This window comes from Protopterus annectens, chromosome 10.part0 (genome assembly GCF_019279795.1).
Source record: "Protopterus annectens isolate FY-2018-M chromosome 10.part0, PAN1.0, whole genome shotgun sequence".
In the NCBI taxonomy this organism is placed as follows: domain Eukaryota; kingdom Metazoa; phylum Chordata; order Ceratodontiformes; family Protopteridae; genus Protopterus; species Protopterus annectens.
The window spans coordinates 952078300-952093250 of record NC_056744.1 but is presented as its reverse complement, the minus strand read 5'-3'; positions in this window follow the sequence as shown (position 1 = coordinate 952093250).

Genomic DNA, 14951 nt, shown 5'->3' with positions numbered 1-14951 from the left:
TGATCATGGGGCACTATTCAAAAGTAAGATTTTTTATTTTTGTTTTATTTTAAAACACTGTGCTCCAGCAGTAACAGAAATGTAATGGGTAAAGGGGTTGGGGTACAGATAGGCAGACTGCTGTGACTTTTCTAGGATACACTATGTTTTATAACTGTCTGTATTTTTGTATAAAATCAAGCTTTCTATTTAAAGCAGTGGGTAGATGTGTTGTGGTATACATGGATGAAAAATGGGGGAAGTGGAGAAAGAAACAATTATGGAAACACCAGTCTTAGGTTTGATTGCAGTGTACTAGACCAGAGTGAAATGGAAAGCATAACACTGTCACAAAAGTAAGATCATAGCAAACAAAGCAAATCAAAGGAACAAGCAGCAGTTATTCAAACGGGAGAGAGTAACAGGAGCAAAATACAGTTAAGAGACAACCTAGAGAACTGAAAGCAAAAACGTCAGGGTCAAAAACAGAATCTGGAAAAAAAAAGGCAAAGGTGAATGTCAAATCAGAGGCTGGGGTGTGACAAGTCTAACTCCAGGTGTCTGGAGATTGGGGGAGGGGGTGGGCAAAGGGCAGAAGGTTTACCTTGGCAGGGGAACCCAGGACAGCAGAGCCATTTAAAGGCAGTGATTTGATGTGTGTGTGTGTGTGTAGGGGGGGGGGGGTGAGATGGTACAAAACTCAAGAGAACAGAAAGTAATGAAAACAGACCAATAGTAGTAATCTGTTACATGGGGGTGAGGGGTAGGGGGGCTCTGCACTTGATCAAAAGGAAAAAAGTACATAGAAGAATGACTGCTCCATGAGACCAAATTAAAGTTTAATGATGGAGGGAGGATCATAAGCACACTGTACCTTAAGGGAGAAACAGGAGTGACAAGAGAGGAGTGGAAACCTTTTCAGAAAGGGATTATGCATAGTGACTGAAAGGGTACAGAAAAGTGAGTAGGTGATAAATGCATCATTTGATAAGGAAGAATGAATGGACGGAGGTGAACAATAGGCAACCAGTATTTCTCAAACAAGAGTACAGAGGGCTTTTACTACAGTTTCTTTGAAGAATAGAATCAGTTAAAATGGATGGATAGGGAAATCATTGGTAGGTACTTCAATGTCACACTAGAATCCAACAAATACAGGCTTTTTGGCAAAAGAGAGAGAGGGGAGACAGTGGAACAGAACACTATAGGCAGGACAGAATTGTGAGAACACTGATGAGGAAAAATCATGACAAGTGGATGGGTAGGAAAGGAGACAAGATGAGGAGGTGATAAAACTTGAAGGAGAACTGAGCAGGAAAGATAAGGAAAATGGAAAATGTATAGACAAATAAGCATTAAGGACAGAGGAATCAATAACAAAAACTGAATTTGAAGGAAAGATAACAAGGGCATTGGAAGTAAAGACATAGTACTGGAAGGATTACTAGGGTATAACTGGGAAGGAACAAAGGAAACATCTACCAAATAAGTACAAAATAGGAAAAGGCGAGAGAGAGAGAGAGAGAGAGAAATCATACAGGAGGACAGCAGAGTTAAAGAAGCTTTTACAGAATACTACCAATAAATATATATATACTATGAACAGGAGATGGAAAAAGAAATCTGTAGGGAGGTTGCAGACAGAGGATAGGGGGTACCAAGTAGAAGGAATAAAGGAAAACAAACTAAACGTGATGGGGCAGGAAAAAGAGGCAGTGATAGCATGAAGGACAGAAAGATAGGCAACCCAAATGAATACCGAGTTCTACAGCTGAAGGTGAAGAGGTAATATGGACAGATATGCAGGAGAAGTATGAAAGGAGAAATGAAACAGAGGAAATAGACAAAATAAAAAATCGTCAGGATGGTAGTCATTCCAAAAGAGGGGGCAGGAGGATAGAAGTGGGAATTACAGACCAATTTCCTTAATAAACACAGACATCAAGGTGATGGGAAAACTGTTAGCACGCAGACTAGATGAGATTCTGCTGAGAATAATACACAAAGGACAGGATGATTTTGTGAAATGGAAGAAGGATAAAAATGCATTGGAGGCCACTAACAGAGCATATGGATAGAAAAGAGCAGGAGGGTAGCGTGGGGACATAGTCAGGGATGGCCTTTGGTGACCAACAAAATGCCTTTGATAAAGTAAGATGGGAAGTCCCCTTGGAGATAATAGGAGATTAGATAAATGGGTAAAATTTTATAGGGATACCAAAGGCATTTTACAACGAAACAAAAATAGATAAAATGGTAAGTGGAAGAGATTCCAGAGCACTAAAAGTAGGGAGGGTGACCATAAAAGGTGAGCCATCTCTCCCCATAGCTCTTCATGTTAGTCGTAGAAGAGATTTTAGCTGAAGTGAGGAAAAAGTTAACACAACTGTAGAAAACAACAGGAGTGCAATCAGACTTTCAAATCAACTCAAGATGGCTACATGCTTATGCCAGAGAATGTTGACATGGCTATTGAGAAATAAATTCAGTTTTTTCAAGTTTTGAAAGGGCTTCAGTGCTTAGATGCAACAAAAAAAGACAGTGGCGGTCAGGGTAGGAGAAGTAAAAGGAAAACGAGAAGTGGGGCACATTCAGTAGAGGGAATACTCCAAATATCTGGGAATGAAATGTAGGACACATATTAAGGTAGACATAATATAATAATTTGAAGAAGTGGAGAGAGAAAATACAGGGGTTACTGGAGAGGGGAGGAAAAATACATACACTCAGTGGGATAGAATTAAAGTTAAACTGATGATTGTCCCAGTTATAGTGCATATATTACAAACCCTGCCAAGGCATGCAATGACCAACTACTAAAATCACAGAAGGACCTGGAAGTGTAGACAGAGAAAGTGGTAGGGAGAAAATAGTCTCAGAAACAAGCTAAAACTGAATATGAAGAAAGTGGTCAGGGACTTCCATACATACCTACACGGCATATAACATACTTAAGTGAATAGAGACCAAAGACAAGGAAATAAAACATAAAAGAATGAATGTGGAGTCACAAAAGAAATGGGGCAACATTGCACAAGGACAAGGGAAAAAAGAGACATATGAGAGAAAGGATGGGGCACTTTCCCAGGGAAGAAAGACGTAGAAAAGGCAAAGGAAAGAGGATGCAAGTTGAGTTGGATTTAACAAAGGAATGGGAAGGAGAAGAGACAGTATTCAAAATCTGGAGGGAATTAATACAGAAATGTGTATTAACACAAAATGGTGGGCACATACTATACTGTCCCTGAAATGGCTGGAAAAGAGACAGGAAGCAGAAACCATAGCAAAGAAAAGAAAAGAAATAGAAAAGGGAAATAATAACCAATTGGGGTAAATGAAGAAACAGAAGAAAGGTAAAAGCAAAATGATTTATGAAGATGTGCAGGGAAATTGGAGGGTACCACAAAGAAAGAGATAAGAAAAAAGGATAGGAGAAAGACGCTCAGGAAGCTAAATGGTGAAAAGTCCTCAGAATAACATCAGAGATCTAGAAAATGCATGTGATGGGAGATCACATCGAGTGTTGCATAGATGGAGTCTTACATCAAACAAAATTATATAAAGAGGAAGACAAAGCTAACTCAAGATGCTGAACATGCATAAGAGAAGGAGGTGTGAAACACATGTTCTGATCATATACCTGGGCACCAAAGATATAGACAGATGTTCTGGAAGAGGGTTTATCGAAAAGAGGAGCAATATTCCTGCGAATTCTGCATATGAGGTCTAGAGAAGGAAGGAAAAAGAAATCCTGGCAATAAGACTAATGACAACAGAGAGGAAGAGTGTACCAGGCAGAAAATGGAAAACAGGGGGGCACGTTTCAGAAAGGTGATCTGGACAGGATATTTCTAGACATTGTAAGGAAATGTATAAAGTAGAAGAAATGAGAAGGGGTAGAAGAAAAAGAAAGGGAAGAATAGAAGCAGGTGATAAGTTACTACCTGTCAAAGTGGGGAATGGAGGTGATAGAAATAATAATGAGAATTAGTGCACCTCTGTTAAGTAAATCATGCATGAGGTTTATACAGTATATAATAATGAATGGATATGAAAATGAAAGTAAGAAAATAAAACCATTACTGTGAAACTCCCAAAATCTAACATCTTCAGAATCTCAGAAAAGAAGGTGTGAGTCAGGGACTGTGGCTGTCATTCACTGGGTTAGGGAAATTATGGCATGTGCTTATCACCTGCCTTTTGGCCAAGAGGTGTTTTGTTATGTTCTCCATGCATAAACTGGATTAAGTGAGCACACACAATCAATATCTTGTTACAGCATATACTCACTCCTTGGAAAGCTCAGTCTCTATGTTCCTCAGGTTGGAGGCCCTGAAATGTTTGGCCTACCCTAAGTGGAGTTTTGCAGCGGGTTCCATCAGGGCTGTCTCCCCATCAATACTGGTTGAGGGTGGACAAGCCTGCATAAGCTGATCACTTCCAAGCTGTCTCATCCAGTAACTGCCACTAATTAAACCTGGGTCATCTGGGAAGAAGTTGGGACTCCATTTTTCTATAACAGGGACTTTTTCTAATTTTTTCTGGTGGATTTCAGGTTAAAGTAAACAATTATGTCAACACTGCTTAGTTTTGGATGTAAGAATTATTCATACCTTTCAAATGTCCAATTTTTTTCACAGAATGTCCAGATTTCTTTTGTCTATTTCTTGCAAAATTTGTGTTTTTCTGGCAATTCAGCAAGGAGTGAATTAATTAAATAATGACAGATATTTGAGTTTCAGACTTCATATCCTTCAGAAAATGGATGACAACGCAACATCTTTTATTTTAGCAACTTTCTAAGTTTATAAAAGCAATATTTTAAATTTGTACCTATTTTTGGGCCTTTGTAATCCGATTGTTTTTGGCTTTGTCCTGATTTCATATGCTAAGAGGTTGGATTGGTTGACATTGATTGATTGATTGATTGGTTTAGGAGCATCTTAAAATTAAATTGTTTGATACTGTTTGGTTATAAAGCTTTTGGTCTCTGTACAAATCAGTATATTCTTCTATAGCTGTTGCTCTATATCAGTATGTATAGATGTTTTTCTTGCAACAGTTTCCTTCTTGAACAAGGCCTCACTGAAAAGTGATAATAATTACAAACATTTGAAAAAAATGTCTTACAGCAAGAACATGTAAATATAATCCAGGTTGTATCGGAAAAAAGTAAGTTGACCAGTCCATCTTAGTCAAAAATGTGTCAATACATAAATAAATATGCAAACTATCTTCAATTTGCTGCTTGCAATAAATCTATATTCATATCCATGATTCCTAACTATAACAAACCCAAATGTTGTAACAGCAAAATTTGACATAGGAATATGCATATTTGAAGCAAGAAGGGTAGTTTCTTTCTTAGGATAGACAGCTTAGAGAGAAGAGATCCATTATCTGCAAATGATCTATTTGTGGTAAGTGATAAGAATTGTATTATGGTAACTGAGAATTATTTATACAATTCACATTTAAAACCTTCTTATATATGAGCTGTCCTAAGGAACATAAAAATATATTCAAGGTTTCCTCTGATATTGTTCCACATAAACATTTCTGATCAAGTAATAAAAAAATGGGTAAGTTGAAGTTATTGAAAAATTGTTACTGTTATTCTGTGATACTACTAAACTGACGGGGTGCTGCTTAGAGGGAAGTATTGCAATTTATGGTGCAGCTAACTAGCTAGGTTTAAATGAGTTGTTTTGGTTCGTTAATTAGGTTACATGCAAGTTTTAGCTTAGTTTGCTAGCTAAGAATGGTGCCTTTAGGGTTTGTTACAAAGTACTTCAGCTTTATATTCTTAAGGTATCATCTTTATTATGTCTGCCTAGAATTGTTTGACTTGTATGCTTTCATTGATGAAATTACTTTTATAACTCACCATTTTATAAAGAAATAAAGTGCAGCTGGGAGTTATGTTAATTTGCTAGGTCATCAACCCCTGGGGGTTTATTATGCCATGCGGCAGATCTGAGTGCTAAATGACCACAGGGTATGCATATCATTCACATTAACAGTACCTAACCTGGGAATGTCTTATTGTTGTAATATAGCTGCGTTTGCATTTAATCTGTCAGTAAGTACACATAATCAAGGCTATGAGCTGTACACTAGTTTCATCTTGAACTCCAGGGTTTGATTCTTTCAGCCTCCATTTCCCTATTGTATAACTCTGAACATGTTGCTTAACCAGTTAGTACTATCTGCCTGAGTCTGAAACCGTCCACAAGGATTAGTGCTCTGCTCCAGTTAAATAATATAAATAATAAACTGCAAGAGTAAAAAAAGTCTGTTTTCTATTCATGTTCTGAGGCTCATCAGGTATGCTAACAGGTATACCAAGACAAAGGTGTTTAGATTTCCACTCAGACTCAGAATTTAGTATTACACAGACCTTTACTTAGTATTACACAGACCCTTACAATAACACCACTTTGTGATTCCATTCCCTAGACAAACTCTCAGGAATGAAACAAACACTTTATTTTTAATTTGTGGGACAGTCATTAGAAGCTGAGGTATTGTCAGTCAAAAAACTAACAGAATGACCTCTTTTACTATTGATCATTAGCATTTTGATTGCAAAATGCACTGAATGCTTTGGCAGAATTTCTTTGATCTATAGTCAAGAAACCACAAAAAATACTTGTTGACATCAGAAATGTAGGTTGTAGTCATCCTCTGACTTTGAATTTGCAAAACTCCTTATCTTTACACACACACGCACACACACACACACACACACACACACACACACACACACACACACACACACACACACACACACACACACACACACACACACACATTTCTATATCTATATCTATATCTATATCTATATCTATATCTATAAGTATATCTATAGCGTTATCTCTCTTCATATACATATGTAAATATACAGATATCTATGTCTATATCTATAGCGTTATTTTTCTTCATATACATATGTAAATATACATATAGCTATATATATCTATATATCTATATATATATATATATATATATATATAATCTATATCTATATATCTATATCTATATATATATATATATATATATATATATATATATATATATATATATATTTATGTGTGTGCCTTTACCCTTGTCATTTTCATAACAGATAAAACAGACCTCCCTTTTCCTTTACCTTTGACATATTACCCCTGATAGTTGCACAGCTTTTACTCCTGCTTCTCAGTTGTAAAAGCATCTGTTTATTGGCAAACTTTATTTGTGCAATCCCTAAGCACAATATTCTCACCAGCTTCATAATTTTTCTCAAAATGCATTCAGTTAAAACTGAAGTCTAAACTAACATGCCTGCCTGCCAAAGAATGCAGTCACTACAAGCATTTGTACACTTTTACAGTTAATTATACAACAAGCAACATACAACCTTTCCAAAAGTTTAATTCAGAAATGCTCATTACTACACTATCATCTATTAACTGGAACTTCCTAAAATCCTCACCTTAGATGATTCCGTAAATGAATTTAGTACAACTTTTCTAAATAAGGAAGAGACTGAAAACAAATAATGCAATTTGGTTATCCAAAAACAGTACAACGCTAATGCAGGAGAGAGAAAAAGCATGGAAAGAATGGCAAAAATATATAAAAATATAAAACACCTCAGTCTCTTGAAAACTTTAGAATGCTTCACAATTGTACTAAAAACAAATGAATAGAAGACAAAAAGATATACTATCATAGAATTATACTAAATACAGCCCTAAAAAATGTTGGATATCCATTAAAGAAATCTTACATGCCGGCCAAAAATTCACCCTAAACCCCAATGATAACTCACCACTCAAAACTGCGAAACAGTTCAGCTCTTATTTTATAGATAGGATAGCATCTCTAGCAAAGGATTTCTCAGCATCTAATATCAACCCTGCCCAACAGCCATATATCACCATATCCACTTTCACCTTCAAACCTGTGCCCACATCCTATATAAAACTACTCTTAAACAAATTTAAACTGTGCTCTTCTTCATGATGATCTTTCAAGTGAGTACTTTAAAATAGCAACCAATAGCATTGCCTATCCTGTCTCTATCCTTATAAATAGATCAGTCCAGGAATATCACTTTTCATCTCTCTGTAAAAAGTCACACATTATCCCTCTGAACAAAGGAGGAAATTCAACAGACATCAATAATTTTAGACCTATAGCAATCTTATCTTCCCACACCAAAATACTTGAAAAATGTATTCTAAAGCAGTTGGTAGACTACCTCCTGCAGGAAGAACTCCTATGCCCTACACAACATGGCTTCCATCCTTCCCATAGTACTAGCACTTCCCTTCTAACATACTAGTCTATTCCTTATTTCTAGACTTGTCTAAAGCCTTTGACACAGTTTGTCACAGCAAACTTCTACTTCAAATGTCTCTCTCAGCCCAGCTTTCTGTGGTTCCAAAGCTATCTTTCCAATAGGCATCAGTCAGTAAAATGGCACTCCATACTCTCTCCTTACCTCCAAGTCACCATCGGTATACAAGGCTCTGTTCTTGGTTCCCTCCTCTTTCACATTTTCACTAACACCCTGTATACATCCACACAACAGGCCACCCTAATACAATTTACAGACGATCCACTCTCATTTGTACATCTGACAACATAGTACACCTAAAAAAAAATTACTAAGGAAGCTTTAAAAGCCACTGAAACATGGCTTTGTATCTCACAACTCATGCTCAGACCAAAAAAAGACCAAACTATTGCTATTGCCCCCAAAGTCCTGTCTCGTGGAAAAAAAAAAAAACTAAATTTAAAGTAATCTCTCTTGATAATACAACCATTAAAGTCACCTGTCATAACAAATTATTTTGGGTGATAGTGGATGATAAGCTTACGTTTGAACTGCATATACAAACTTACATAAGAAAAACTCATCAAAACCTAGTGATGCTTTACAGAGCCAAAAACTTTCTCACCAATGCAACTAAAGCTACACTTGTCACTACCCATCCCCTCCTCACACTTCTTTATAGCACTCCTATCCTTTTTAACCTCCAGGCTTTCCAAAAAATAAAACTTGAACAATGCTATAACAAAGTTGCTAAATTTGCAGCAAATTCCTGTTTTAGAAATCAGCACTGTATAACACTAAAAAACCTAAATTGTTAGAACTGCCTCATCAACTAACATATACACAGCTTCTTATCACCAATAAAATTATCCAGCATCCATCTGCCTGTCCAGCACTAAAAAACATTCTACACAACTATGTTGCCATTCCGTCATTGTGATCCAGTGACCAGAAACTCTTTGTCTATCTAGACACCCATTAAATCTGCTGGGAATTGTCTGCACTTGTATAAGTTTGCTAAGGCCTAGAACTCCCTATCTGTATCCATCAGATCAAAAACCTCCATCCCATCTTTCAAAACCACTCTGAAGAACTTCCTAGCTAAACGCTGGCTTTGTTTTTGCCCCAAGCCAGGACAAACTATATCTCTAAATGTGAGCAGGTGCCTTTTCATTCCCTATACCTCCTTATTCTCTCTTCTTCAGTTACTTCCTTAGTTCTATCAAATTGTCTTCCCTGACTTTCTCTATAAATATACTATAAGCCTGTTTTTCCCTCACTTCTTATTACAATTCCTGTTTATATTAGACTAACTTAACTATAACTTCTCTACAAATTGTCTAAAATTTCTGTAAATATTAAATGATTGTCATATAACGTGTATAAATTCTTAACCAATGCTTTTATATAATCACTTATTTGTCATAATTATTTAAACTGCAGATGATTTTGTTTTATATTTGGAGACTATAAAATTATCGCTCCTAAAATGTTTTGTAATAATTTAGAGCTTTTCTCCCTGGGACTCAACTTTAAATGGGCTTCTACAGAGTCAGACTTTCCCAGTAATCGAGTGTCAGTAAATAATAAATAAATAGAAGTATGTTGTTCCTAGATGGTGAAGGCAGATTAGCTAGTTCTAGTGGAGAAGTCTAAGTATCTTGGTGTCCTATTCAAAAAAAACAAAAAAGCAGTAGGAAGTAGCAGGAATTGTTCTTGACTGTGGTGGTGAAGTGTGATCTGAGCTACAGTGAGAAGCTTTCCATTCATTGGTCAGTCTACGTCCTCTTTTTTACTTTTGGTCAGAACCATTGTATAGGGACTCAAAGGATAAGATGACGAAGACAAACAATAGCCATGAGATTCTGTACCATCAGACAGTGCAGAGGTTAGTGGTCTGGCAGTGTCGTGGAGCATAGCCCTTGCTTATCCTAGCTGAATGGAGTCAGTTGCAGTAGTTTGGGCACTTTATGAGAATGTGTCATGAACACCTCTCACAGGAGGTTTACTGTGCATAATCCAAAGGGAGGAGGCCCAGTCAAGTCCCAAGACATGTCAAGGAAATCTTTCAGCTTGCCTGCAAATGGCTGTGGGATCTCCCCATATGAGCTCAAGATTGTTGCTGTTTATAAGAAACCTTGTCTACCCTGCTCAGCTTGCTACCACAGTGATCATCATCACAGTGACTCTCATTTTGTTTTTAATTTCTCCAAGTCTTTTGGGTTTCTAATACCATGACAGGAATGGACCCCATTCCTAGGTCAAAGTATGATTAAAGTTAATGAAATTAGTATTGTTTCACTCTTTAATGTCAGCCAAAAGTGCTCTTCGCAGCACCCGCAATGTGCCCAGTAATGACTCCTTTTGCAGTTCGTATGGAGTTACATGTATTGGTAGGATATCTAAATAAGATTTTAGACTCTTTTTTTATAATACCTGTTGCTCCTACTACTATTGGAACTATATGGGAATCTTTCTTCCACATTCTGCTTGAGAATCATGATATTTTATAACTTTATGTCTCTCTGTGCACAGGACACTGTAGTCACTGGTTGTGGTGATTTCAATAATCAATGCTACTCTTGTCTTCTTTTCCTGGACCACTATATGCAGTTTTCTAGCATCTATCTTTTGAATTGTTGGTAATGGATGATCACATGTAATGTAGACTTCATCATTTCTATGATGCTTTGTGGCTCATGTTTCCAGTGCTTTTCAGCCACTTCAAAACCGTAATGTTTGCACATCCCCAGTGCAACAGTCTCACCATGTTATTGTGCCTTTCAGTATACAGTCCTTCTCCCATTAGTATTTCTCCACCAGCAACGAGGTGCATAAAATAACTAATATGAGTTAAAACTGTCCATCAGCCTTATAAAGGCATTCAAATCTCTCAATAAAAAGTCAATTAAATATTCACTTTGTTGAAGCCCATCATAAATGTAAAACACTGGAATATTTAGAAGTACACATTTATAGAAATGACTGAAACCCCACATAAAAAAATGCCAATGCAAGCCTACTCCTAAAGGCTTACATGGTATACTCAGTTTAATCACTATATTGTAAACCTTTCTCCAAAACTGATAAACTAATGCACCAGTCATACACAGCATGATCACTGCATTATTAAACTTGTTCCAAACTATGCAGGCATAAATTGGAGATTATATTAAATGCTTATCTGTGGATATTTTCCTTAGCGAATAGAAATAGTCTGTAATCATGTATTTGGGAGAAAAGAGGAGGCATGGATTTCCATATCTCATTATTAAATGTGCAGGAGTAGCTGACTTCAGTCATAGATTTGGTGAACAATTGATGCACTATATTGCACACTGGAACTTACAGATGTTCATGTATTCATCCAGTTTGTTCTTGAAATTCCAGCTTGAGGGGGTCATCTTAACTGATAGGGGATGTTTATTCCATAGGTGTGGCGGTCTTTGCTATATCTAGTTTTTGTATGTATGGCATGGATGATATTAATTTTAATTGAGGTTAACTGTCATGTTGTGTTCAGATTATCAAAGGCATATTTTAAGCAGAAGGTGTAAAATAGTATGAGATCTTTTAATATTGTGTATGACTAGTATATGACTCATGTAAGAAACTGATAAGAGGGGTCGTGGCCAAGATGGTGATCTGGTAACAGCACTTTCTCTCAGCTCTCTTACCTCACTGCTATTTCTGACAGGAATTTTATGAAATAAGGAGCAATCTGAGGAAATTTCTACTACCAACTAAGTTTTAATACTCTGGAGCATCTACAGAAGAAATTTTATTGCTTGTCATTGAAAAATTCCTGTCAAGTTAACTACTAGAAAGTCAACGCCATCATCAGCTGTACAGCATGAGCCATCTTAAGAACTCAACTCAGGACTCTTCCCTCAAAAAGGATTTACACTCACTTATTTCAAATATCCAAGAACTCACAATTAAAATAGGATGGGCAACAAACTAGATTCTTTCAAAGAGAACTGTTCACAACAACTTGAACAACTCCAGGAAATGCTTACATATCAGAAAGGGCAACTTTCACTTCTGGAACAGTCATTAAATGACATTGACTCCTGGCTTCTACTAGAGGAACAACAAACAGAATTTTTATTACAGCAGAATACATACTTATTAAAAAAGTTTATTGACATGGAAAATCGAACAAGAAACAACATCTGGATATATGGTTTACCAAAAAAAAAAAAACTGAAGGGGACAACATAATAAACTTTCTCACTACCTCGATCCCAAATATAGTGAAATTGCCTGAAGCCCTTTCATACGGCATGGAATGTGTGGAGTGTTCATTAACAGCCTCTGGAAATACTTCTTCAATCAAAAATAAATCGAGATCCATAAGTGTGAGACTTTTCTCTACACAAGACAAGGAACTTATCCTAAGAAATACCTAGGCTAATTCTCCTATCAAACATAATGATGCTTTAATCAGATTTGATAATGACTATTCTACAAAAGTGATTTCCAAAAGAAAATAATTCTGCCAATGATAAAAGTCAAAAAAAAGAAACAATTGAAAACCCATCTTTTGTTTCCCATAAGATTAAAAATCGTCCTACCAGAGGGAATTAAAAGTTTTGAAACAATGGATTAAGCAATAAAATATCTTTCCAACAACAACATCCTAACACAAGAAGAATCTATGGACTGGACTAACAGTACACCAAAAAGAATTACAGAAGTAAATAACTGGATGACTGTTGAACAAAAGAAAAAAAAAACTAAAGGACAAATAAACCTGTATGTTTTTTATATTGTAAAAGTTTAAACAATTATATAAAAGCAACAAGAACATTTCCTGTCATCAAACCAACTTAAAAAAAGAGGTACCTTTTTTACACTAAGTTTTTAAGTACTGTTAGAGTTAGCATAAAATTAAACAAATGTATTCTAATCACCATAATTTATAAAAGCATGCTTTTACCATAGGTTCTGTTTTCATCATATAGCTATTTAATGGTTATTAGAGCATTAACTAATATAAATGTCATTCTATGAACTTTCACTAGCATGGGAACACATTACTAACTTTTTGATTTAATAAATTAATGGGGGCTATCAAAGTATTTGGATAATATTATTAAACAGAGATTCAATCTAAATGTACAGTTGCAAGAATTAAGTGTTTTAAACTGAAGTGAATGTTTGCAGATGTGATTATTCAAAACTTCATATTTAGTGTTACTTAATACATTTCAAAATCACCATATAGACAGTTCCATACATAAGTCATACACTCATTAACAATATTGTACAGCTGCATGAGCATTACCTTGATTGTAAAAGAGAAAATCACATTTTCTTTCCCACTTTGTCCTTGAGATGTTTGCCTTAATCACACAACAGTAGTTACATTTAAAACACTACAGATCCCCTCTGTGAGAGGTCTTTGCTTAAATGCGTTGTCCTTTGAACATCTGTATTCACAGCATCAAAGGACAATGATGTGAAATTCAAATATATGCTCTGCTACTAAAGTAGCAACATTACTAGTCATATATACATGCCAAATAAATGTACAATAATTCAGCGGACTGTATATTTATATTGCCTGAAATATTAAACAAGAAGCTAATCATTTTAAACCTTTTGTTTGCACTGAAAAACACAAAACATATGCTAAAGATTTCAATGAAATGATAACCCTCAATGATGTAAATACTAGTCCATAGTCTTTTTGTTGCAGTCAACCAGTACCAGTACAAAACCAATTATCCTGATTAGATGACCAGATATTTATAGTGCTGTTAATAAGGGAGACATATGTTAATCAAGACATTGATCTGTGCAAGTTTAGTAACCTGACAGCATTTAATCAAATTACTATTAGACATCCTGGGGCACATCAGTTTTTCATATCCAGCATATAGATACATATGAAACTTTCTAGTGCTGGACCAGTGCACATACCTGAATCAAAAGATGTTGAGCCCTATACTGCACTAAGTCACCATTAAGAATGCTCCTGGAGACACGTTTTTATTCATTATATGGCAACCATTAGAACATATAATATTATTTACTTTTTCAAATAATATTACAAATATACTAATGTTTTGAAGATATTAAGGTAAACATATAACACACAAGCATTCTTATATATGTCTTAGTAGAATATAAATAGACTATATTACATATTAACAGTATATATACATATATATATATATATATATACAGACATTTTTAAATATTTGCTGTTCAATGTAAGTTTTTACTTCTTTGAGAAAAGTTGTTATTCAGCATTAACTGTTATGTCAAAATGCTTAGGATCTGAGAAACTATTTAAGAAATATTGCAAAACTGCTTATTGAATATATGCAGTGTTATCGTTCTCTTGGAAATGATTTCTTCCTTGTGGAGAAACATGAACAGAAATGTCTTATTGGAAAATTCAGAAAATATATAAAAGAGTTTCTTAGTCAAAAGTATCAAGATATTAAGAAACATATATCTTGATTTAGCACATGGGCACCCCCTGTGCGAATAGTTACGCTAACCTTGTAGTTTACAATTGGGAGCTTAACCATTTGTTTAAACATGCTGATTTTAGTAAAATAAGAATGTACAAGAGGTTTGTTGATGACTTCTTTTTTTATGGGAGGGCACAGAAGCAGAATGCTTGAAGTTC